The 27,062-nt window shown below is 39.1% G+C and overlaps 1 protein-coding gene across 8 annotated transcripts in view; it reads left to right on the forward strand.

The window, feature by feature from the left end:
- The first annotated feature begins 917 nt into the window (after nucleotides 1-917).
- Nucleotides 918-27,062, forward strand: part of TUT4 (terminal uridylyl transferase 4) — a 129,245-nt gene continuing 103,100 nt past the window's right edge. For 4 of the 8 annotated variants that reach the window (XM_027537244.1, XM_027537248.1, XM_027537246.1 and 1 more), the window contains exon 1: nucleotides 918-1,087. The gene's annotated coding sequence lies outside the window, so the exon portion shown is untranslated. The remainder of the gene's footprint in view (nucleotides 1,088-27,062) is intronic. The other 4 variants (XM_027537249.1, XM_027537253.1, XM_027537250.1 and 1 more) reach the window with 2 other exon arrangements.

The raw sequence follows: 27,062 nt of genomic DNA on the forward strand, positions 1-27,062 counted from the left end.
TCTTGAGATTTCTTTTGGGCTCCTAACTCCAGAAATTAGCTGCATTTTAAAAGAAAAGGATTCCAGCTTTGGTGGGGTGGTGGCAAAGGTGAATAGACGGGGAATGGTGGGGGAGACCCAGAGGATTCGATTCCTCTGTCTGCCTACTCGCTGGTGGTCAGAAGCCCAGGCTAAATCGCCAAGGGTCCGCGGCGGCCGGGACCGGGCCAGGTCAGTACACAGGCCGGAGGGTGCATGTCCAAGGCCGGGGTTTCCGACCCCTGGGGGCTGGCTTTCGGGCCCTCTTCACGTTTGGGGGCCTCCGCGGGGAGGTCCATAGCCCAGGAACCAGAACTAAGCAGGGCGGTAGTGCCCGCGACCCCGGCCTCCGCAAGCAAATAGAAGTCCTCCCGCCGCTCTCCCGTGGGGCCCCGGCAGGGAGCTGGACTTAGCGACCCCCGCTCGGGCCCCCCCGCAGGCCCGCGGTGACTTCAACCCTCCCCCAACGCTAGAGGGGCCCCGCCCCCTCCTCGCGGGCTAACGAGTGTCCTCGCGCGCTCGCCCCTTCCCACAGCGTGAGTGTGAGTGAGCTGTCCTCCCACCTAGGTCCCCTCACCATTGTTTCCCGTCTCCACCACCAGCCCCTGAATGTAGCTCTTCTCCCATTGGTGTTTACTACCTCCCGCCCCGGTTTAACCAGTGCCCTGGGGCCCCTAGAACGAAAGGAAGGGGCACCCCCAAACCCTTTCCTCCGCGCCTCCTACCCACGGTCTCCTGTGCGTTTGTTCCCTACCCCCGCCCGGGTCACGACTCCATTCAGGGCTCTGTCCCTCTCTCCCCTCCCCCCTTCCTTGGCTCCCTTTCTCCCTCGGCCCCCTCCCCTCAGCGGGTCCTCCTCTTTCTCTCCCCCTCTCTCCTCCCCCTCCCCATCCCTTCCCCCCCACAATGCAGTTCGCGGCGCGGCGGACATGGCGGTGGAGTCCTGAGCTCGTCGTGTCCTGGCCTCCAGCGGCGGCGGCGGTGACGGCGGCAGCGGGAGGCGGAGGGGGAGCGGGAGCCACTGAGATGAGGAGGCGCCGCGCGCGCCTGTAGCTCGCGGGCTTCGCAGGTACGGAGGTTCCGGCCGCGGCATAGCACCCGGCGCCCGAGGGGGTGTGCTCGAGGCAGGCCGGGCGGCCCCCTCTTCGCCCTCAGGTGCCGCGCCTCGCAGGTGTCGCGGTCCCGGCCCGAGCGCGTATCAGCCGCCCTCTTGGGGCCTGACACTTCTTTCTTTGCTGGATTGGGCATCGGGTGTCCCAGGGGAAGGCGGAGATGAGGGAGGTAGGGGCGGCGGCCTGGGCTTCCTGAGCAGGGCACCGGGGCGCTTTGGGACCGAACTCCACGGTGAGGTTGGAGCTCTCGGCCCCGAGCCGAAACCTGTAGACCCAGGCGGAGGATTCTGAGTTAACGGGATAGGAGTGAATATTCTCTGGGGTCCAGTAGGATTCCCTGTCCTGTGTGCCTTTTCTTTCACCCTGGCTTTGATACAGACTACGTATATAACTTATAGACACACACGCATATAATACATAATAAATATTTATTCCGGGATCGCCCTTGTCGGGAGGAGAGAAGGCAGAGGTGTCTGTGAGGATTTCGTTTCTTGCTCGCCCGCCTTCTCTCTCCCCCGCCCCCCAGTCGAATGGTGGTAATGAACGCTTTTGACGTGGGAAACTGTGAGATTCGTATTTGTAAACAGACAGCACTCGCCGAGTGTGTTGTACGCCTCCGCGAGAGGTTTCAGGTCCTTTTGGTATCCGGGTTGCAAAAGAATGAGATATTTAGACCTGAAAGAAAGACCTCATCGGGATTTCAAGTCGTATGTGGATGCGATGAATTACTGTTATTTTAACAACATTGATTAAATTCTTTTTAGATGATCAACTTTTTAATCAAATGAATGTTGTACCTTGCGCGAGATCTTAGTTTCGGCGTACCGTGTTTCTTCGTTTTGATTATTTTTAATACAAAAGTAATTCCTTACACATTTGACGTTCTGCTCCCTTTGTGATCTTAGTGTCCAGAAATGCAATTCGAATTTTGTATTGTTGGTATGCATTTAGTAATTAGCTGGAATGGATCAGGTTACCTTTTGTTTCCGAAGATCAGCGCCCCCCCCCCCCCCCCCAAAGTCTTGTAGTTCCGAAATGTGTAACTCTGGGTGAAACAGAACATACCCTGTTTCTGTTTTAAAGTGATGAGAACTGTTAGTTATTAAAATTGGGTAATCTCACCTGGATATAATAATTTAGAGAGAATGATATATCAGGGTGGTGAATTGTGGGATAGTTTTTTTTTAAATTTTTTTTTTTTTTTGGTTACTATCAGCATGTTCTGTGTGTGAGTAAAACGTACGCTGAAATTTTCTTTAGGCTCAGAACCCTTGTATATATGTCTGCTTGGAAATTGTTGCACTACACTGCATCCTAGTATTGATTAGTCACAACTTGTAAAATTATGAAATATTGATTCATTTAGAAAACTGCTTAAGACAATGAATTTACTAGTATCTAGTGTACTATGATCCTTTTATAAACAAATTTTAGAGTGCATCTTAAAAACTGTATACTTTGGGGCAGATAAGAATTTTAAGTTGTTTTAGGCTTTAAAAAGATCACATTTAATGAAAAAATAAAGCTTCCTTGAAATAATACAGAAAAGGAAGTGAAAAGTTATTAACATTTAATGTTTTAAGTCTAGCAAAATCTAAATACAAAGAAGAAATTAAAATGTGTTCATTTCCCTAGGTTGTAGCAGATAAACTAACAAGATGTTATCATGCACAAAAGTTTAGTTCAGTATTATAAATCACTTCTAACATTAGATTTAATTTTAATCAATATAACTGGAACAGAACAGTGTCTACATTATAATTTTAGACCTTTTTAAATAAAATTTTATATATGTAATTATAAATGTCTGATTAATAAAAAGCTGTTTAAAGATAATTTTTTTTAGTTTTGAGTACTCAGAGTCATTTTAGTAAGAGTAATTGGAGAACTTTTTGACCTCAAAGTTAACCTTGACATGCATAATAAACAGGATTAATTATGTTGTATTCTTTATATAATGTCAAATCAGGATCTTTGGGTAGGAAAGGTTATGAATTTTATTTCTGCAGCAAGTTTCTGGTGTCAGAAAAGCTATAAATAAGACTTACCTATGAATGCTGATGTCAATAAATTTTATCCTTTTTTTTTTTTAAAAAAAGGCCATTTTGATAAAACAAATTCAGTGAGATGTATTACTTCCTAATGTAAACTGCAAATGGTTGAATTAAGTTGTTACTGCAGATAGAAATATGTTCTAAAAAAGAACAATTCTAGAAAGACTAACAGGCAAGGGGAAGGGATACTGTAGTAAAGCAGGATATGTAGACTTTTTCCTCGTCTTAATATTCGAGGAATTAAGATTGCTTTTGCTGAACTAAGTAAATTAGAATTTTTTTACACTAAACTAAGTTTATACCTGTTTTATTTCAGGCATTGTGCTAGACATGTCCATGTATTTTTTTTATTTGTTCAGTGTAACGCCCCTATGAAACCTGTTTTATAAATGAGGAATCTCTGACTCAGATGTTGGCTAATTTGCTTAAGATCATAGAGTTAGAAAGATTGAAAGCAGCTCTGCGTAGTTTTATTATAACATAGGCCATGTTGCTTCTCAGATGTATCAAGTGTTTTCCCAGTTTTATAGGAGGAACTGCCTCAGGTTGCTCATTGATTCATCATTTAATCATCAAACATTTGGGTTTGTACTTTATGCTAGACATTGCTACATTTTAGAGGTATAAACTTATTGAATATAGTCTCTTGCTTCAGGGAATTCAATCATATAATCAGTTCAGTCGCTCAGTCATGTCTGATTCTTTGCCGACCCCATGGACTGCAGCATGCCAGGCTTTCCTGTCGATCACAGCTCCTGGAGCTTGCTCAAACTCATGTCCATCGAGTTGGTGATGCCATTCAACCATCTCATCCTCTGTCGTCCCCTTCTCCTGTCTTCACTCTTTCCCTGCATCAAGGTCTTTTCTGATGAGCCAGTTCTTTCCATCTGGTGGCCAAAGTATTGGAGTTTCAGCATCAGTCCTTCCAGTGAGCATTCAGGACTGATTTCCTTTAGGATTGACTGGTTTGATCTCCTTGCTGTACAAGAGTCTTCTCCAACACCACAGTTCAAAAGCATCACTTCTTCGGCACTCAACTTTCTTTATAGTCCAGCTCTCACATCCATACATGACTACTGGAAAAACAGCTTTAACTTAACTATATGGATCTTTGTCGGCAAAATAATGTCTCTGCTTTTTAATATGCTGTCTAGGTTGGTCATAGCTTTTCTTTCAAGGAGCAAGCGTCTTTTACTTTCATGGCTGCAGTCTCCATCTGCAGTGATTTGGAGCTCCCCAAAACAAAGTCTGTCACTGTTTCCACTGTTTCCCCACCTATTTGCCATGAAGTGATGGGACCAGGTGCCACGATCTTTGTTTTTTGGATGTTGAATTTTAAGCCAGCCTTTTCACTCTCCTCTTTGACTTTCATCAAGAGGCTCTTTAGCTCCTCTTAGCTTTCTGCCATAAGGGTGGTATCGTCTGCATATCTGAATTTATTGATATTTCTCCCGGCAATCTTGATTCCAGCTTGTGCTTCAAACAGCCTGGCACTTTGCTCGATGTACTCTCCATATGAAGTAAATAAGCAGGGTGACAATACTACAGCCTTGACATACGCCTTTCCTAATTTTGAACCAGTCTAGTGTTCCATAACCAGTTCTAACTGTTACTTCTTGACCTGCATACAGATTTCTCAAGAGGCAGACACACAATAGTCTGGTAGTTTTAAATGGATATTTGATTTACAGTGATAATAAGTAACTTACTGCATAGTTATTATTTGTTAATTTGTTTCCAAAGATCTTAGTCCTCAGTCCTCACAACAGCTTATAAATTATCAGCATTTATAGGTGAGGAAAGTAGCTGCAGAAAGACTAAATAGCTTGGATAAGATCTCAGAGCTAGTTTGCTGCTGAGCCAGGAATTGAACTGTGGGTGTCTAAGTCTAGAGTTAGAGCTCTTAACCACTATGCTGTGTTGCACGTCAAGCTTAGGTTGTCAAAATTTAGTATGCAGAGAGTGTTAAATTCAAAATAGTCACATAGGTTGTCAAAAACTATCTTGTAAGAACACAGAGTATGAATTAAACATGACAATGAAATTTAATTGCATTTTGTTAGTCTTAGCTGTACATTGTAGTTTAAATAATTTAATTATCATTAAAATTGATTGGTCATTAACTATTTAAGCTCAGTCTTGTGCTGAGTGTTAGGTTTAGGTCAGTGATATTCAAACTATGTGTGGGGAATCTTTTTGGGGTTTCTGAGTCATAATTGTTTTCATAGAATGTTAAGATATTTCCCTTTTCCCTTTTCATTTTCTCACCTGGAATGTAGAATGATAGATACGTATGAAAACATTATTGCTTTGATGGCTATTGGAATGTGTAATCGTGTTTGTTTGTTTTTTTTGCTTTTGCTTTGAGATACAATTTTCAGTACTGTAAAACTCACCTTTTTAAAGCATGTAGTTCAGGGACTTCCCTAGTGGTCTAGCGGTTAAGATTTCATGCTTCCAATGCAGGGAACACGGGTTTGATTCCTGGTTGGGGAACTAAGATCCCGCATTCCACGAGGTGTGGCCAAAAAATAAAAAGGCATGCAGTTTTCAGTGTATGTTCATAAGCTTCTGTAACCATCACCATTATTTAATTCCAGAATATTTTCATCTTCCTCCAAGAAACCCTGTGCCCTTTAGCAGTCACCCTGCATTCCCCCCCACCCCCACCCCCTCAAGCTTTTGACAACCACTGAACTGCTTTTCTGTCTTTGGATTTGCCTACTTTGGATGTTTCATATAAGCAGAGTCATATAACATGTGGCTTTTTGTACCCGGTTTCTTTCACTGAAGCATAATGTTTTCAAGGTTCATCCATAATATATCGTGTATTAGCACTTCATTCCTTTTTATGGTTGAATAATACTACATTGTATGGAATGTATTCTATGGAGATACCACATTTTGTTTATCCATTCATTATTTGATAGACATTTGGATTTTTCCCACTTTTTGGCTGTTACAAATACTATTGCTTTGAACATTCATGTATAAGTTTTTGTGTGGATATATGTTTTCATTTCTCTTGGATGTATACCCAGGAGTGGAATTGCTGAGGGTTTTGATACATTTATGTTTAACTTTATGGAGGACCTGCCGAACTATATTCCTGAGAGGCTTCACTATTTTATATTTTCACTAGTAATATATGAGGGTTCTAATTTCTACCCATCCTCACCAACACTTGTTATTGTCCATCTTTTAAATTATAGCTATCTAACTGGTGAAGTGGTATCTCATTGTGGTTTTGATTTGCAGTTCCTTAATGACTAATGATGTTGAGCATCTCCTCATATGTCTTGTTGGCTTTTTATATTAAAATATGGGAGAAATGTCTATTTAAATTCTTTGCTCTTTTAAAAAATTGGATTATTTGTCTGTTATGAGTTCTTTATATATTCTGGATATTAGATCCTTGTTAGATAAATGATATGCAAAAATGTTCTCCCCTTTTGTGAATTGTCTATTCATTTTCAAATGTAAGAATTGTGGAAAAATATGCATAAAAGTTACCATTTTAATCATTATTAAGTGTATATTCAGTGATACTAGGTACATTCACAGTGTTGCACAAATCATCACCACCATCCATGTTCAGAACTTTTTCCTTTTTCCTGTTCTGTGCCCACTAAGCAATAACTCCTCATTCTCTCCTCCCTTCAACCCCTAGCAGCCATCATTCTACTTTCTGTTTCTATGACTTTTGACTACTGTATGTAATTGCTGCTAAGTCACTTCAGTCATGTCCGACTCTGTGCGACCCCATAGACGGCAGCCCACCAGGCTCCCCCGTCCCTGGGATTCTCCAGGCAAGAACACTGGAGTGGGTTGCCATTTCCTTCTCCAATGCATGAAAGTGAAAAGTGAAAGTGAAGTCGCTCAGTCGTGTCGGACCCTCAGCAACCCTATGGACTGCAGCCTTCCAGGCTCCTCTGTCCATGGGATTTTCCAGGCAAGAGTACTGCAGTGGGGTGCCATTGCCTTCTCTACTGTATGTAATTAGAATCATATAATATCTGTCCTTTTGTGACTTGTTTGCTTCATTTAGCACAGTGTCTTCAAGGTTCTTCTATGCTGTAGTATGTGTTGGAATTTCCTTCCTTTTTAAGGCTGAATAATGTTCTGTTGTATTTATGTATATACCATATTTTGTTTTTCCAGTCATCTGTTGATAGACACTTTGGTTGCTTCTAACTTTGGCTTTTGTGAATAATGCTTCTGTGAATATGGGCATAAAAATATCTGTTTGGGTCCCTGCTTTCTGTTCTTTGGAAATATACCTAGAAGTGGAATTGCTGGATCATGTGGTAAATCTTTGTTTAATTTTTTGAGGAATTGCCATTTTGTTCATTTTCTGGAGTGTGTTTTTTCAAGCACCCAAGTTTTAGGTTTTGATAAAGTTATATTTATTTTTTCTTGTGCTTCTGGAGTCATATCTAAGATAAGCCAAGATTATAAAAATTTACACCTATGTTTTCTTCTGACAGTTTTGTAGTTTTAGCTTCTACATTTAGTTCTTTGACCCATTTTTAGATAATTTTATATGTGCTGTGAGGTAGAGGTCCAACTTCATTCTTTTTCATGCGGCTGTCCAGTTGTCCCAGCATCACTTATCGGCAAGATTGTTATTTCCCTTGTTGAATGGTATTGGCATCATTGTTGAAATCAATTGACCATAAATGTCTCTGTTTATTTTTGGATTCTCAATTGATTCTGGAGTCTCCATTGATTTGTATGTCTGTGCTTATGGCAGTACCACCCACCCAGTCTTGATTACTGTAACTTTGTAGAAAGTTTGAAGTTGGAAAATTGAAGTTGAAGTTGTGAGTTCTCCAACTTTACTTTTCTTTTTCAATATTGTTTTGGCTGTTCTTAGTCCTTTGCATTTCCATGTGAATTTTAGGATCTGTTTGTCAGTTTTTGAAGAAAACCTTGTATTTCTTTGTTAAATTTATTCCTGAATATTTTATTCTTTTTGAAGCAATTGTAAATGGAATTTTGGACTCTACATTGCTAGTATATAGAAATACAATTGATTTTTGTATGTTGATCTTGGATAGCACCCTTGCTAGGCTAATTTATAGCTCTAATTACTTTTTTGTAGATTCCTTAGGACTTTATATATGAGATCATGTCATCTACAAATACAGATCGCTTTACTACTTCCTTTCCATTCTGGATGCCTTTTAATTTCTTTTTCTTGCCTAATTGCCCTGGCTAGTACAGTATTGAATAGAAGTGAAGACAGTAGGGAATTTCCTGGCGGTCCAGTAGATAGGACTTTGTGCTTTCACTGTGGAGTCCAGGTTTAACCCCTGATTGGGGAATTAAGATCCCACAAGCTGCACAGCCTAAATAAATAAATAACATTAAAACAAAGTGAAGACAACAGACATCTTTGTCTTGTTTCTGTTCTTAGGGGAGAAAACATTTAGTCATTCACCGTTAAGTGTGATGTCACATGTGGTTTTTCTGTCAGATTGATGAGAGTTTCTTTACATTCCTAATTTGTTGAGGTTTTTTTTATTATGAAAGGACATCAGATTTTATCAGATCCTTTTTTTGTGTCAGTTGAAACAACTGTGTGGTTTTTGTCCTTTATTAATATGGTGCATTTCATTGATTGGTTTTCATATTGAACCAAACTTGTATTCCTGGGTTAGAATACATTTTATCCTAGTATATAACCTTTCATTGCTGGATTTGGTTTGCTAGAATTTGATTTTGCATCTATTTTCATAAGAGACATTGGTGTATAGTTGTCTTGAAATTTCTGGATTTGGTACTAAGGTAATACTGGCCTTATAGAATAAGTTAATAGTGTATTCTTGTATTTTAAAAATTTCTCAATTTTAGTATCTAATGATATAAAACCAAAATATATGTCTCTTCTTTCTTCTCATAAACCAATCCCATTTGTGTCATTTTACTCAAGTCATATACTCAGGGTGTCTCAGTAAATAAAGTGAAACACTACCAGACTGTGTTAACTTTACAGATTTGAAAAGATAAATGAATGGGCATATTAGACATATATATGTTAGGTAATGCTGTATCTTCAAAACAAATCTTTTTTTAAACTGAAAAATTTGTAAGAGCTGCAGTACTTTTATAGCCACTTATGGTATTGTTATGAGTGTCTTGTATTCTGTCATACAGGTAAAAAATGGCTAGTTTGTGTTTGCAAATTTTATTTACGCTTTCTGTGATAGTACCAGTTTTAAACCAGTGATTCTCGCTGTATGACAGGTACTCTTCCTTAGGAAGGTATTTCATAATTGCTTTGGAAGGTCTTTTAAACCACTCACAGCTAGCCTTTCCCATCTCCCATTCTTGTGTTCCTCTTCACTTCTATTGGACATGTATTCTATTTCTTGGATGTGTTAGAAAAAAAACTGGGAACCATTATTCTAAATCCTCTAAGGAGGGGTGTAGCTTGTTTTTCTCACACCTGCTTCCTTAAAGCCGGAAAACCAGACCCATGTTTTTCTAATTAGTGTCTGTTTATTCTTCTATCTTCCTCTACAGCTTCTCTTCTTTTAAGATTGGTACCCTACTGGCTGTTTCTTACCTGACTTTGTCATTTCAATCTAGGAACTTCTGTGCCACTCCCCTGTATTCACTGATAACTTTGGTATAATTCTTCATATCATATTAGGCAGTTGGAAGTGTAACATTGAAGGTTACTTAACATCTTAAGTTTATTTTTCCTTAATTTCTGTATTCCAGTGGTATTCAACTTTCTTTGACACGGCTACTAATATGGTTCAGAAATGGTTCTACTTCTAACCAAAATCTCCTTAATATCTGTATACTTCTTTCTCACTTCTTTAGGTTTCTCATCTATCCCTAATCTTTTTGTATAACCTCTTTTGAGTTTTATCCCTCCCACTTACCAGTATCATCACCGTTGTGTTCAATTCAGTTGCTCAGTCGTGTCTGACTTTTTGCGACCACATGGACTGTGCAGCATGCCAGGCTTCCCTGTCCATCACCAACTCCCGGAGCTTAACTCAAACTCATGTCCATCGAGTCGGTGATGCCATCCAATACCCTATTGAAATATTCATTATGTTAATTCCCTGCTGCTGCTGCTGCTAAGTTGCTTCAGTCGTGTCCAACTCTGTGCGACCCCATAGACGGCAGCCCACCAGGCTCCCCCATCCCTGGGATTCTCCAGGCAAGAACACTGGAGTGGGTTGCCATTTCCTTCTCCATGTTAATCCCCTACCCAGAATGAATTTAAATATCTGCATTGTATAAACTAGTAGACAGGTGTTTTATATAATGTAGTTAGACCTTTAACCCAGCCTGGCAATATTTCAGTCAGGTTTCTTTCCTGTTTCTCACTTTTGGTATTGTTTTTCTCTGATCTTAAGTCCTCTACTGCCCTCTGCCTTTCTCTGTTAGTGCTGGCCTTCTGCTTCATAGAACAGTGTTATAAAACTTATTTTTCCCACAGTTCTTTCAGATGCTAATAGGTTGTCCTGGCAATGTTTTTTGGTCAAATAAATCTGGAAGATGTTGCAAATTTGATCTTTCTCTTAGATATTTACAGTGCTTATTACCATACCAAAGCGTCTTCTGGGAAGAAGTCCATTTACCTTCAACACAGCTTTTCCCTCTCCACAATCCCACCAAAATTGCTTGTAATAAGATCCTAAATAACCTCCTAATACTTTTTAATAATAATTGGTAATTACTTTTACTTACTTTCGTAGCATCTCTTTTTCCTCTTATCTCTGTCTTCCTGTTCTGCAGAAGTTAAGCTGAAGCAGAAATTGTGCCACTCTTCTGCTCATAATCTATGGCTTCTTTTTGCTAAAGTCTAAACTTGACTCGGTATGTAAATGTGTATAATGATTTACATTCCCAGTTCATCTCCTGTAATCATTATACATGCCATTTTGCATCCTAAAAAACTTGTTAAAATTTTATAAATGTATTTAGTATATACAGATCCTATTCCTTCTTACTCCCTTTCTCAAGTGAAAAATTCTTTCACAGCTCAATTACCTCTATGATGAACACTTTCACTTAGGCTCTTTCCTCAGAGTTTCCCTAACATATGTCATGTAATATTGTCATTATTTGTTTATATGATTGTCTCCTCTTTTATACATGAGACTATTCTATTATTTATCTTTGTATTCCCAGCTTTAAACTGAACACCTTCTGTGTTAATGTTGACTATCTTTGTTAAAACACATTCCATGTTTATATTTGTTTATCTGAACAAGTGCAGGCCCAGCTACATAATTGCAGGATATATTGAGAAATAAAAATACAAAGTCCCTAGTTCAGAAGGCAGGAAAAAGTGCTGTTAAAGGTACTAAAACATAAAGTTTTTTTCTTTCTTCTTTGATCTTTATCTTAGCTTGTCATGTTTATTTACTTTTTAATGTCATTCTAAATAAAGAACAATTGAAATTGTTGAATTATTAATATTAAGCATGAATTTTACTGTTCATCTTTATACTGTGCAATGCCAGTTTTAAATGCAAATATATGATTATTTAACTCTTATGTGAAATTGATGCTATTTCATAGCTTATACATGTATATTTCATTCTTACCAGAACAGGGAAAACACTGTGTAAAACTTACTCAGCTGTTTTTATTTAGTTTCTTGCACATTCTACCAACAGTCTCTACCTTTGATTTGGCAGAACTGAAAGGTGAAGGACCTGTGGCTTCTTTCTCTGTCTTTCCCTTTCCTTCTGTTGTCACTTTTGTCATAAGTGGTTAGTTAATACAGGGAAGTAACATGAGTAAGAAAAGATGTGATAGACTTTTTGGTAATTCATGTTTCTTAGAATCAATTGCCTTTGCTCTGGGAAGAAAGTTATATTTTAATAGAAAATGTGACTTCTTGGGCTGTTACTACCCTTGCTTACCTAGTTGTAGACAACATGCTTACTTTATATCCCTTTGAGTTTTGCTAAACTCCTACACATCATGGATCTACTGAATGTTCACAGGGCGTCATCAAATCTGTAAGAATAAAGTAGAAAGCAATGGCAGATAGACATTTTGCATGTATCTCTTCTGCTCTTCTGCCTGTTACTTTGTCCCATTAGACTTCACTACAAAACACCAATTCAAAGATAAAGTTATTAAGAATATCAAGTTGATGACAGGAGAGCTTTAAATCAAGCATAGTGTCTTTCTGAGTATGGAGCCCTGTATAACTACACAGATCACATGACCATGAAATTAGCCTGGAACAAAAGGATTGGAGGAAAACAGTAACATACGTGGAGACAAAGAGATTGGCTTATTTCACCTTGTACTAATGTGATAAGCCCTGTTGCTACTACTTTATTTTGAGGTATTCTGAGGGTTGTGTTCCTTATTGCCTTGAAATTAGGTGTAGCCATGTGGCATTTTTTTTTTTTTTTGGAAAATGAAATGTGAACGAAGGCTATTCCTTCTCCCTCTGTTTTGCTAATATGGGAGGTAAGATAAAATTAAAGCAGCTTGGCATGCTGAACCAGTGCATGAAGGACAGCTGCCTTAGAGAGTTACCTTAATTCCAAAAGGATTTTGCATGAGTTAAATCAGTTTATGTTATGATAAGCATTAGTTGTAGGAGTTCTTATCACAGCATAACCTGGCCCATTCCAAATGGTATGGATGTAAAATTTCAAAATGAGTGTGATGTTAGAAGCACAAGCATTGGAGGGCCAGCACAGTTATATATATCACAGTTTTTGGACCTATGGGACAAGCTAAGTCTCCTCAGCAAACCACACTTAAAAAGTGTTAGCTACATTATTATATACGAATACCCAGGAGCTGCTTGAAACTGGAGGAATGAGGAACTTTCTGGAGTATCTAGCATCACAGAACTCTTCCTATAGAGCTCATTCTTAATTTTTTGTTTATAAGGAACAAGAGGAAAAGCTGGCTTGGATAATTAGGGAATCCAGATGATCTCCATATCTCAGGGGAAAACACTCAAAAAACAATTGACGACCTCAGGCTATTTTAATCAACAAATTGCTGGTGAAAAGACGCATGACCTCAGCTTCTTTGACCAGTGGCCAAAAAAGCTTACCTAGATGAACATAGAAGGAAAAGACTTGAGTAATCTAGAAAACCTAGCTAATGGGGATTTAGATGAAGATTTAGGTAATTTAGTTTAGAAATCCCATTTATTTACAAAACTGAATTTTTTTTTAAATTTTATTTTATTTTTAAACTTTACATAATTGTATTAGTTTTGCCAAATATCAAAATGAATCCGCCACAGGTATACATGTGTTCCCCATCCTGAACCCTCCTCCCTCCTCCCTCCCCATACCATCCCTCCGGGTTGTCCCAGTGCACCAGCCCCAAGCATCCAGTATCGTGCATCGAACCTGGACTGGCAACTCGTTTCTTACATGATATTTTACATGTTTCAATGTCATTCTCCCAAATCTTCCCACCCTCTCCCTCTCCCACAGAGTCCATAAGACTGTTCTATACATCAGTGTCTCTTTTGCTGTCTCGTACACCGGGTTATTGTTACCATCTTTCTAAATTCCATATATATGCGTTAGTATACTGTATTGATGTTTTTCTTTCTGGCTTACTTCACTCTGTATAATAGGCTCCAGTTTCATCCACCTCATTAGAACTGATTCAGATGTATTCTTTTTAATGGCTGAGTAATACTCCATTGTGTATATGTACCACAGCTTTCTTATCCATTCATCTGCTGATGGACATCTAGGTTGCTTCCATGTCCTGGCTATTATAAACAGTGCTGCGATGAACATTGGGGTACACGTGTCTCTTTCCCTTCTGGTTTCCTCAGTGTGTATGCCCAGCAGTGGGATTGCTGGATCATAAGGCAGTTCTATTTCCAGTTTTTTAAGGAATCTCCACACTGTTCTCCATAGTGGCTGTACTAGTTTGCATTCCCACCAACAGTGTAAGAGGGTTCCCTTTTCTCCACACCCTCTCCAGCATTTATTATTTGTAGACTTTTGGATCGCAGCCATTCTGACTGGTGTGAAATGGTACCTCATAGTGGTTTTGATTTGCATTTCTCTGATAATGAGTGATGTTGAGCATCTTTTCATGTGTTTGTTAGCCATCTGTATGTCTTCTTTGGAGAAATGTCTATTTAGTTCTTTGGCCCATTTTTTGATTGGGTCATTTATTTTTCTGGAGTTGAGCTGTAGGAGTTGCTTGTATATTTTTGAGATTAGTTGTTTGTCAGTTGCTTCATTTGCTATTATTTTCTCCCATTCTGAAGGCTGTCTTTTTACCTTGCTAATAGTTTCCTTTGATGTGCAGAAGCTTTTAAGGTTAATTAGGTCCCATTTGTTTATTTTTGCTTTTATTTCCGATATTCTGGGAGGTGGGTCATAGAGGATCCTGCTGTGATGTATGTCAGAGAGTGTTTTGCCTATAAGGGGGTGTGGTTCTACATGCCTTTGATCATAAAATCTCTGTCAGTTGATTTACCTATATAAAAAGTTATGCTTTTTTAACCTTTAGCTATTTTAGAGTTGATAAATGTTTAAAAATCGAGCTTTGTGATACTTTATATAAGCTTAATACACATTGTTTTGACTTTTTGAGTTAAATTTTTTTTTATTGTGGTAAAGGATCAAAGTGAAAGTGGCTCAATTGTGTTCGAATCTTTGTGACCCCATGGACTATACAGTCCATGGAATTCTCCAGGCCAGAATACTGGAGTGGGTAGCCTTTCCCTTCTCCAGGGGATCTTCCCAACCCAGGGATCAAGCCCAGGTCTCCTGCACTGCAGGCGGATTCTTAACCAACTGAGCCACAAGGGAAGCCCAAGAATACCGTAGTGAGTAGCCTATCCCTTCTCCAGGGGATCTTCCCGACCCAGGAATCGAAACAGGGTCTTCTGCATTGCAGGTGGGTTCTTTACCAACTGAGCTATCAGGGAAGCCATAACGGTAAAGGATACATAACATTAAGTTTACTGTTTAACCTTTTTAAATGTACAACTCAATGACATTAGTACATTCATGATGTTGTGTAACCATCACCACTGTTTATTTCCAGAGTTTTTTTTTAATCATCCCAAACAGAGACTCTACCCGTTAAACAATGACTCCCTGTTTCCCACACCTCCAGCCACTGATAACTTCTGTTCTGCTTTCTGTTCCTATGAATTTACTAATTCTCAGTCTTATACAATTGGAATCATGCAATGTCTGTCCTTTTGTAAGTGACTTATTTAGCATGATGTCCTCGAGGTTCATCCATGTTGTAGCATGTGTCAGAATTTCTTTCCTTTAAATGGCTGAGAAATATTCCATTGTATGTATATATCACATTTTGTTTATCCATTCTTCTGGTAATAGATGCTTGGTTGCTTTTACCTTTTGGCTGTTGTGAATAATATTGCAGTGAACATGATGTTCAAATATCTGAGTCCCTACTTTCAGTTCTTTTGAATATATGCCTATGAATAGAATTGCTGGATCATATGGCAATTCCATGTTTAAGATTTTGAGGAACTTCCAACTGTTTTCTGCATCAGCTGCATCATTTTAGTTCCACCAGCAGTTGCATGAGAATTCCCACTTGTTTTGTTTTTGCTTTTGTTGCGTTTGCTTCATATCAAATCCAAAAAATCACTGCCAAGGTAGATGTCAAGGATGAAAGTTTAAATTTTGATGAAGTCCAATTTATCTATTTTTTTCTTTTGTCTGTGCTTTTGATGTCATATTTAGAAAATGTTGCCAAACTATGAAGATTTATAGTTTTTATGTGGTTATATGTATGTGTATGTTTGTGTAACTTAGTGTATAAGGTATAGTTTTAGTATAGGGATTAAATTTAGATCTTTGTTCTTTTGTTTTTGTTTTTATCCTTCCGTTGTTTACTTCTGAAAACACAAGTATGTACTCTTTCTTACAAGAAATTAGTTTATTATGGATGCCTGTGTATATTATTTTTTTTTTCACTTAACAGTGTATTTTCAGTATCGCTGCATAGCAGAATAGAGATTTCCTTATTTTGTTTCATATCTGTATGGTTATATATTTTGTTTTATGATAGTTTTTCTGTAATTTTTCAAGTGATTCGAATGGTCATTTGTGTTCTTTCCCTGTCTGATCTTTTTACATTTAGTGTCTTGTCTGATTTGACCCATTTTGAGATAATTTTTGTAACTGGCAGAAGGTCAGGATCCAGCTTCATTCCTTTGAACAGGTGTATTCAGTTTTCCATCACCATTTGTCCTTGCTGCTAAGTTGCTTTAGTCGTGTCTGACTCTGTGTGACCCCATAGATGGCAGCCCACCAGGCTCCCCTGTCCCTGGATTCTCCAGGCAAGAACACTGGAGTGGGTTGCCATTTCCTTCTCCAGTGCATGAAAGTGAAAAGTGAAAGTGAAGTCACTCATTCGTGTGCGACTCTTCGCAACCCCATAGACTGCAGCCTACCAGGGTCCTCCATCTATGGGATTTTCCAGGCAAGAGTACTGGAGTGGGGTGCCATCACCTTCTCCGCCATTTGTCCTTACCCCTATTCAATACTATTAGCGTTGTCAAGTTGAATGACCATGTGTGTGATGGTTTATCTATTGGCTCTGTTCCATTGTACGTCTTTCTTATGCAATTACTGGACTGTTTTGGTTATTATAGCTTTGTGTAGTAAGTTTTGAAGTAATAAAGTGTTAACTCTTCCAACTTTTCTTTTTTTAGATTGTTTTGCCTATTTAGAGTCCTTTGAAATTCCATATGACTTTTAGGATGGGTTTTTCTATTTCTGCAAAAAATGCCATTGTGGTTTTGATAATGACTGCATTGAATCTTTAGATCACTTTGGGTAGTATTGGCATCTTAATAGTACAGTTAACAACGTAGGTCATTGGCATTGACTTAAGTGAAGGAAACAAATGGGGGAGTGCACAGTGGGCTGAAGTTTATATTTGCCAGTCTCCAGCTTTTGGCAGCTCTGGGGACTCGTGACCTTAATTTTCTGACCCCATGGACTGTAGCCCGCCAGGCTTCTCTGTTCATGGAATTTTCCAGGCAAGAATAATGGAATAGGTATCCATTCCCTTCTCCAGGAGATCTTCCAAACTCAGGGATCAAACCGAGGTTTCTTGCATTGCAGGCTGATTCTTTACCGTCTGAACCACCAGGGAAGCTCAATAACAAAGGGAAAGAAAGAAAAAAAGTGAAGTCGCTCAGTCGTGTCTGACTCTTTGCGACCCCGTGGACTGTAGCCTACCAGGCTCCTCAGTCCATGGAGTTTTCCAGGCAAGGGTACTGGAGGGGGTTGCCATTTCCTTCTCGAGGGGATCTTCCCAACCCAGGGATTGAACCCGGGTCTCCCCCATTGCAGGCAGACACTTTACTAGCCACCAAAGGGTGGAGTATGTAATTCTTCTGAAGTGAATGATAAACATTGTAAAATGTGTGTTTTCCAATCTTCTGCTCCCTTGGGCTGTAGGACACGTGAACTTAGACTTTTCTTTCTTTCTGACTCCTTAGTTACCGTAGGTAGTGATCAGAGTTTGAAAAGAGAAGAGCAAGAAAGAGATAGGCAGGGAAGGTAGACCGCAAGGAATCTATGAACCTGGGATGTCGCTGCATGTAAGTGTTTAATTTCTTTCAGTAATGTTTTGTAGTTTTCAGTATACTAACTTTTTTTTGCCTCCTTGGTTAAATTTATTCTTAGGTATTTATTCTTTTTGATACTATTGTAAGTGGAATTGTTTTTTAAATTTCCTTTATGAATTGTTCATTGCTACTGTATAGCATTCTTTGTGTGTTTATTCTGTATCTTGCAACTTACTGAATTTGTTTATTAGCTTTGATTTTGTGTGTATTTTTAGGATTATCTTATGATTTAAGATCATATCATCTGCAAACAGAGATGATTTTACTTCTTTCCCAGTTTGGATTTCTTTTATTTCTTTTACTTGCCTAAGTGCTCTGGCTGGAACTTCTAGTACCTTATTAAATAGAAGTGACAAAGCAGATGTTTTTTCTGGATCTTAGGGGGAAATTTTTAAAATCTTTCATGGGGTATGATGTTAGTTGTGTGTTTTTTGTTTTGCTTTAGGTTTTTTTGTTGTTGCTAGCTGGCCTTTACCATGTTGAAGAAGTTCCTTTCTATTACTAGTTCATCATGAAAAGGTGCTGGATTTTGTCAAATGCTTCCTTCTGCATCAGTTGAGATGATCATGTAATTTTTCTTTTCCTTCAATCTATTAATGTGGCTTATCACATTGATTGATATTTCATACATTCAATCACCCTTACATTCTGAAGATAAATCTTACTTGATTTTACTTGGTCATGGTGTATAATCCTTTTAATATGCTGCTTAATTTGGTTTGCTGGTATTTCATTGATGATTTTTTGCATGTGTGTTCATAGAATCAGAGTAACACTGTCCTCATAGAATCAATTAGGAAGTGTTCCCTCCTTTGCGGTTTTTCAGAAGTATGAGAAGGATTGATGTTACTTCTTTACATATTGAATAGACTTCAGTGGTATAGCCTTCTGATTCTGAGTTTTTTTGTTGAGGGATTTTTGATTATGTATTCAGTCTACTTGTTATAGGTGTATTCTGGTTTTATATTTGTTCTTGACCCAGTTTTGGTAATTTATGTGTTGGTAGGAATTTGTCATCCCATCTACCTTATCCAGTTTGTTGATGTACAGTTGTTCGTAGAATTATTTTATAGTCCTTATTTTTTAAAATTATATTAAATATCCTTTTGTTTTCATTTGAAAATTTATGGTAAAATAATACATTGTTTTTAAAAAACACATTGTTTTCATTTGTCTTGAAGTATTTTCTAATTGTCCTTGTGATTTCTTTTCACTCATTGGTTGGTTGAGCCCTTTGTTTAACTTCACATATTTGTGAATTTTCCAGTTTTTTCCTGTTACTGATTTGATTTCTAATTTCAGTCTGTTGTGATAAGAAAAGATAATTTGTATAATTTCAGTCTTTACATTTATTGAGACTTGTTTTGTGGTCTAACAAAATAGTCTATCCTTGAGTATGTTCCTTGTGTACTTGAGAGGACTGTGTATTCTGCTGATGTTGTGTTGAGTCATCTGGATCTATCTGTTAGGTCTCATTGTACAGTGTTACTTAAGTCCTCTGTTTCCTTAGGTTTTTTGTCTGGTTGCTTTAACCATAGGTATCGTCCCTGTAGCTCAGACAGTAAAGAATCTGTCTGCAATGCAGGAGACCCAGGTTCGATCCCTGGGTTGGGAAGATCCTCTGGAGAAGGTGATGGCCATCCACTCCAATATTCTTGCCTGGAGAATCCCATGGACAGAGAGCCTGGCGGGCCACAGTCCATGGAGTCACAAAGAGTCGGACACGATTAAGTGACTAACACTACCACTACTGCTCTAACCATTATTGAAAGATAGATATTAAAGTCTCCAATTAATGTATTTACTTATTTAATTGAAGTGTAGTTGATTTACAATGTTGTTACTTTTTGCTATACAACAGAGTGACTCAGTTATATATATGTGTATATCTATCTATACACACACACACACATTCTTTATAATATTCTTTTCCATTGTGTTTTATCCCAGGATACTGAATATAATTCCCTGTACTATACAGTAAAACCTTGTTTTCAGTCTACTCCATATGTAATAGTTTGCATCTATTAACCCCAAACTTCCAGTCCAAACCCCCTCCACAGTCCCTTCTCCCTTGGCAACCACAAGTCTGTTCTCTATGTCTTTGTGTCTGCTTCTGCGTCATAGTTAGGTTCATTTGTGTTATATTTTAGATTGTACACACACACACACACACACACACATATAAGTGATATCATACAATATTTGTCTTTTTCTGATTTCCTTCATGTAGGATGATAATCTCTAGTTGCAGCCATGCTGCTGTAAATGGCATTATGTATTTTGTTCTTTCTTATGACTGAGTAGTATTCCATTATATATATGTACTGCTGCTGCTGCTGCTGCTGCTAAGTCGCTTCAGTTGTGTCTGACTCTGTGACCCCATAGACGGCAGCCCACCAGGCTTCCCTGTCCCTGGGATTCTCCAGGCAAGAACACTGGAGTGGGGTGCCATTTCCTTCTCCAATGCAGGAAAGTGAAAGGTGAAAGTGAAGTCGCTCAGTCGTGTCCAACTCTTAACGACCCCACGGACTGTAGCCTACCCAGCTCCTCCATCCATGGGATTTTCCAGGCAAGAGTACTGGAGTGGGGTGCCATGTTTTAAAAAAATTTTTAATTGGAGTACAGTTAATTTACAATGTTGTATCAATGTCAGGTGTACAGCAAAGTGAATCAGTTTTACATATACATATATCCACTCTTTTTTTAAGATTCTTCTCCCATATAAGTTGTTACAGAGTATTGAGTAGAGTTCCTTGTGCTATACAGCAGGTTCTTATTAGCTCTCTATTTGTATATGTATATATATATACATATATATATATCTCATATATATATATGACATATACATATACTATGTGTATGTCAGTCCCAATCTCCCAATTTATCCCTCTTCTCCCTCCCCCCATCCTCAGGTAATCATAAGTTTTTTTCTATACTTGTAATTCTGCTTCTGTTTTTTAAATGTTCATTTGTACCCTCCCTTTTTGTTTAGATTTCAGATATAAGTGATATCATGTAATGTTTGTTTTTCTGTGTCTGACTTACTTCACACAGTATGACAATCTCTGGGCTGCGAATGGCATCAGTTCAGTTCAGTCACTCAGTTGTATCTGACTCTTTGTGACCCCATGGACTGCAGCACGCCAGGCCTCCCTGTCCATCACCAACTCCTGGAGTCTACTTAAGCACATGTCCATTGAGTCAGTGATGCCATCCAACCATCTCATCCTCTGTTGTCCCCTTCTCCTCCCTCCTTCAATCTTTCCCAACATCAGGATCTTTTCAGATGAGTCAGTTCTTCACATCAGGTGGCCAAAGTATTGGAGTTTCAGCTTCAGCATCAGTCCTTCCAATGAATATTCAGCACTGATATCCTTTAGGATGGACTGGTTGGACCTCCTTGCAGTCCAAGGGACTCTCAAGAGTCTTCTCCAACACCACAGTTCAAAAGCATCAATTCTTCGGTGCTCAGCTTTCTTTATAGTCCAACTCTTACATCCATTCATGACTACTGGAAAAACCATAGCTTTGCCAAGACGGACCTTTGTTGGCAAAGTAATGTCTCTGCTTTTGAATATGCTGTCTAGGTTGGTCATAACTTTTCTTCCAAGGAGCAGGTATCTTTTAATTTCATGGCTGTAGTCCCCGTCTGCAGTGACTTTTGGAGCCAAAGGAAATAAAATCTGTCACTGTTTCCACTGTTTCCCCATCTGTTTGCCATGAAGTGATGGGACAAGACCCCATGATCTTAGTTTTCTGAATGTTGAGTTTTAAGCCAACTTTTTCACTCTCCTCTTTCATCAAGAGGCTCTTTAGCTCTTCACTTTCTGCCATAAGGGTGGTGTCATCTGCATATCTGAGGTTATTGATATTTCTCCTGGCAATCTTGATTCTAGCTTGTGATTCATCCAGCATGGTATTTCTCATGATGTACTCTGCATACAAGTTAAATAAGCAGGGTGACAATATACAGCCTTGACATACTCCTTTTCCAATTTAGAACCAGTCTGTTGTTCCATGTCCAGTTCTAACTGTTGCAAATGGCATAATGCTGTTCTTTTTAATGGCAGATTAATATTAATATTCCCTTGCATATGTGTACCACTCTTCATCCATTTATCTGTTGATGGTCATTTAGGTTGTTTCCATGCCTTGACTATGATGAAGAGTGCTGCTGTGAAGTTACAAATGCATATATCTTTTGAATTATAGCTTTGTCTAGATATATGCCCTGGAGTGGAATTGCTGGATCTTATTGGTAGCTCTTTTACAATTTTAAATAGCACAACTGGAATTCTGTCACCTCTGCTAGCTTTGTTCATAGTAATGCTTTCTAAGGCCCACCTGACTTCCCACTCCAGGATGTCCATCTCTAGGTGAGTGACCACACCACCATGGTTACCTGGGTCGTTAAGACCTTTTTTGTATAGTTATTCTGTGTATTCTTGCCACCTCTTCTTAACCTCTTCTGCTTTTGTTAGGTCCTTCCTGTTTCTGTCCTTTTTATGGTGCCCATCCTTGCATGAAATGTTCTCTTGATATCTCCAGTTTTCTTGAAGAGATCGCTGGTCTTTCCCATTCTATTGTTTTCCTCTATGTCTTTGCATTGTTCACTTAAGATGGCCTTCTTATCTCTTCTTGCTATTCTCTGGAACTCTGTGTTCAGTTGAGTACGCTCAAACTGCCATACAGTTCAGCTCATTTCACATGCTAGCAAGGCTATGCTCAAAATCCTTCAAGCTAAGCTTCAGCAGTACAGGAACTGAGAACTTTTAGATGTTCAAGCTGGATTTATTTAGAGAAGGTAGAGGAACCAGAGATCAAATTGCCAACATTCGTTGAATCATGGAGAAAGCAAGGGAATTCCAGAAGAACATCTGCTTTGTTGTGTGAATCACAACAAACTGTGGAAAATTATTAAAGAGATAGGAGTACCAGACTACCTTACTTGTCTCCTGAGAAATCTATGTTTAGGTCAAGAAGCAACAGTTAGAACTGGACATGGAACAACATACTGGTTCAAAATTGGGAAAGGACTATGACAAGGCTGTATATTGTCACCCTGCTTATTTAACTTATATGCAGAGTACATCATGTGAAATACCATGCTGGATGAATCACAAGCTGGAATCACAATTGCTGGGAGAAATAACAACCTCACATATGCAGATGATGCCACTTTAATGGCAGAAAGTGAAGAGGAACTAAAGAGCCTCTTGGTGAGGGTGAAAGAGAGTGAAAAAGCTAGCTTGAAATTCAGCATAAAAAAGCCAAGATCATGGCATCTGGTCCCATCACTTCATGGCAAATAGAAGGGAAAAAAGTGAAAGCAGAGACAGATTTTATTTTTTTGGATGCCAAAATCTCTGCTGCTGCTGCTGCTGCTGCTGCTAAGTCGCTTCAGTCGTGTCTGACTCTGTGCGACCCCATAGACAGCAGCCCACCAGGCTCCCCCGTCCCTGGGATTCTCCAGGCAAGAATACTGGAGTGGGTTGCCATTTCCTTCCCCAGTGCGTAAAAGTGAAAAGTGAAAGTGAAGTCGCTCAGTCGTGTCCAACTCTTAGCGACCCCATGGACTGCAGCCCACCAGGGTCCTCCATCTATGGGATTTTCCAGGCAAGAGTACTGGAGTGGGGTGCCATTGCCTTCTCCGAAAATCACTGTAGCAGGCATGAAATTAAAGATGTTTGCTCCTTGGAAGGAAAGCTATGACAAACCTAGACAATTAACTGAAATGCAGAGACATCACTTTGCTGACAAAGGTCCTTATAGTTAAAGCTGTGGTTTTCTAGTAGTCATGTATGGATGTGAGAGTTGGACTATAGAGAAGGCTGAATGCCAAAGAATTGATGCTTTTGAATTGTAATACTGGAGAAGATTCTTAAGAGTCCCTTGGACAGCAAGGAGATCAAACCAGTCAATCCTAAAGGAAATCAACCCTGAATATTAACTGGACAGATTGATGCTGCAGTACCAATACTTTGGCCACCTGATGGGAAGAGCTGGCTCATTGGAAAAGACTCTGATGCCGGGAAAGATTGAAGAGAAAAGGAGAAGGGGGCAGCAGAGGATGAGAAGGCTAGATAGCATCACTGATTCAATGGACATGAGTTTGAACAAACTTTGGGAGATGGTGGAGGACAGAGGAGCCTGGTGTGCTGCAGTCCATTTGGTTGGACACAGCTTAGTAACTGATCAACAACAACAACAAATGGTAGCTCTATTTTTGGTTTTCTGAGGGGTTTCCATAGTGGTTGCACCAGCTTGTATTCCCATCAACAGTGTAGGAGGGTTCCTTTTTGTCTTCACCCTCTCCAGCATTTGTTATTTGTAGACTTTTTGATGATGGCCATTCTGACTGGTGTGAGGTGGTACCTCATTATAGTTTTGATTTACATTTCTCTGATAATTAGCAATGTTGAGCATCTTTACATGTGCTTTTTGGCCATCTGTATGTCTTGTTTGGAGAAATGTCTATTTTGGATCTTCTTTTCATTTTTCGACTGGGTTGTTTGTTTTGTTGTTGTATGAACTATTTGTATAATTTGGAAATTAAGCCCTTGTTGGTCTCATCATTTGCAAATATTTTTTCCCATTCTGTAGGTTGTCTTTTTGTTTCATTTATGGTTTCCTTTGGTATGCCAAGGCTTGTAAGTTTGATTAGGTCTCATTTGTTTATTTTTATTTCTGTTGCATTAGGAGACTGATCTAAAATACTAATATGATTTATGTCAGAGAATATTTCACCCATGTTTTCTTTTGGGAGTTTTATGGTGTTAATGTCTAAAATCTTTAAGTCTTTAAGTCATTTTGAGTTTATTTCTGTGTATGGTTAGAGATTGTGTTCTAACTTTATTGATTTATATGTGGCTGTCCCAACTTTCTCAACACCACTTTAAAAATTTTTTTATTCATTTTTATTTATTTATTCGACCATGCTAGGTCTTTCTTGTGGCACGTGGGATCTTTAGTTGCAGCATACAAAGTCTTAGTTATGGCATGTGGGATCCAGTTCCCCTACTAAGAATTGAACCTGGGCCCACTGCATTGGGAGCACAGAATCTTAGTTGCTAGACCACCAAGGAAATCCTCTAATATCACTGTCTTTTATCCCATTGTATATTCTTGCTTCCTTTGTTGACAATTAATTGACACTAGGTGTGTGGGTTTATTTTTGGGCTCTCTGTTCTATTCCATTGATCCATATGTCTTTTTTTGGTGCCAATACCATGCTGTTTTGATTACTGTTGCTTTGTAGTATTATCTGAAATCTAGGGTGGTTATGCTTCCTGCTTTGTTCTTTTTCTTCAGGATTGCTTTGGCAATTCTGAGTCTTTTTTGGTTCCATATAAATTTTAGGATTATTTGTTCTAATTCTGTGAAAAATGTCATGGGTAGTTTGATAGGGATCCAGCCATTGTCATAGAACTGCCTATTTCTGTTTTCAATTTTGTTAATTTTTCTTCCTATTTTGGGGTCTCTGTTATTAGGTTCATATATGTTTATAATTATTTCATGCTTTTGCTGGATTAAACTTTTTATCAGTGTATAATGCCCTTCTTTGTCTGTTGTTACCTGTTTTGACTTAAAGTATATTTTTTTTCCTGACAATTATATAGCCAGTTCAGCTCTATCTTGATTATTGTTTTCATGGAATATCTTTTTCCAGACTTTACTTTCAACCTTTGCTTCAGCCTCTAAAGTGAATCTCTTATAGTTAGATGATAGATGGATCATATGTTTTTTAATTTAGTTTTCCAATCTTTTGCCTTTAATTGAAGAGGCTAACTCATTTACATTTAAAGTAATTATTTACTTATTTATTTTTGGCTTTGTTGGGCCTTCATTGTGTGGACTTTTTCTCCAGTTCAGGCAAGCAGAGGCTACTCTCTAGTTGTGGTGCGTGGGCTTCTCATTGCAGTGGCTTCTCTTGTTGCAGAGCACAGGCTCCAGGGTGCATGGACTTCCGTGACTCTTGGGCCCTAGAGCACAGCGTTAGTAGTTGTGGCGCATGGGCTTAGTTGCTCTGCAGCATGTGGGATCTTCCCAGACCAGGGATCAAACCCATGTCTCCTGCCTGGCAGGTGTATTCTTTACCATTGAGCTTTGTTTTCTTGGGCTCCAAAATCACTACAGATGGTGAATGCAGTCATTAAATTAAAAGACACTTGCTCCTTAAAAGAGGGCTTTCCTGATAGCTCAGTTGGTAAAGAATCCGCCTGCAATGCAGAAGACCCCAGTTTAATTCCTGGGTTGGGAAGATCTGCTGGAGAAGGGATAGGCTGCCCACTCCAGTATTCTTGGGCTTCCCTTGTGGCTCAGCTAGTAAAGAATCTGCATGCAGTGTGGGAGACCTGGGTTTGATCCCTGGGTTGGGAAGATCCCCTGGAGAAGGGAAAGGCTACCCACTCCAGTATTCTGGCCTGGAGAATTCCATGGACTGTACAGTCCATGGGGTTGCAAAGAGTCAGACACAACTGAGCGACTTTCACTTTCCTTCTCCTTGAAAGAAAAGCTATGACAAACAGACAGCATATTAAAAAGCAGAGACATTCCTTTGCTGACAACAGTCCATCTTGTCAAAGCTGTGGTTTTTCCAGTAGTCATGTTATGGATGTGAGAGTTGGACCATAAAGACAGTTGAGTGGCGGAGAATTGATCCTTTGAACTGTGGTGTTGAAGAAGACTTGAGAGTCCCTTGGACTGCAAGGAGATCAAACCAGTCCATTCTAAAGGAAATCAGTCCTGAATATTCATTGGAAGGACTGATGCTGAAGCTGAAGCTCCAAAACTTTGGCTACCTAATGGCAAAAACTGACTCATTGGAAAAGACCCTGATGTTGGGAAAGATTGAAAGCAGGAGGAGAAGGAGACAGAGGATAAGATGTTGGATGGCATTACTGACTGGATAGACATGAGTTTGAGCAAGCTCCAGGATATGCTGATGGACAGAGAATCCTGGAGGACTACAGTCCATACAGTCCCTAGGTTGCAGAAGTGAACTGAAGTGACTTAGCACAAACGTATGACATACTGATTCCGTATTCAAGTATATTGGGAAATGATCACCATAATAAGTCTGGTTAACATCTGTACAAAAGCTGTGTCTTTATGGGAATTGAGAGGTCCTTGGTGATTTTCTGTAATTGTAAAATTATCAGAACTAATATAACATTAGCATCACTGTGTTTTAGGATTTGCATTGAATTATAACATCTCAGTTGGAATAGACTGGTTTATTTTATAGTTTAGAAATGACTTAGAGAGGGT

This window comes from Bos indicus x Bos taurus, chromosome 3 (assembly GCF_003369695.1).
Source record: "Bos indicus x Bos taurus breed Angus x Brahman F1 hybrid chromosome 3, Bos_hybrid_MaternalHap_v2.0, whole genome shotgun sequence".
NCBI lineage: Eukaryota > Metazoa > Chordata > Mammalia > Artiodactyla > Bovidae > Bos > Bos indicus x Bos taurus.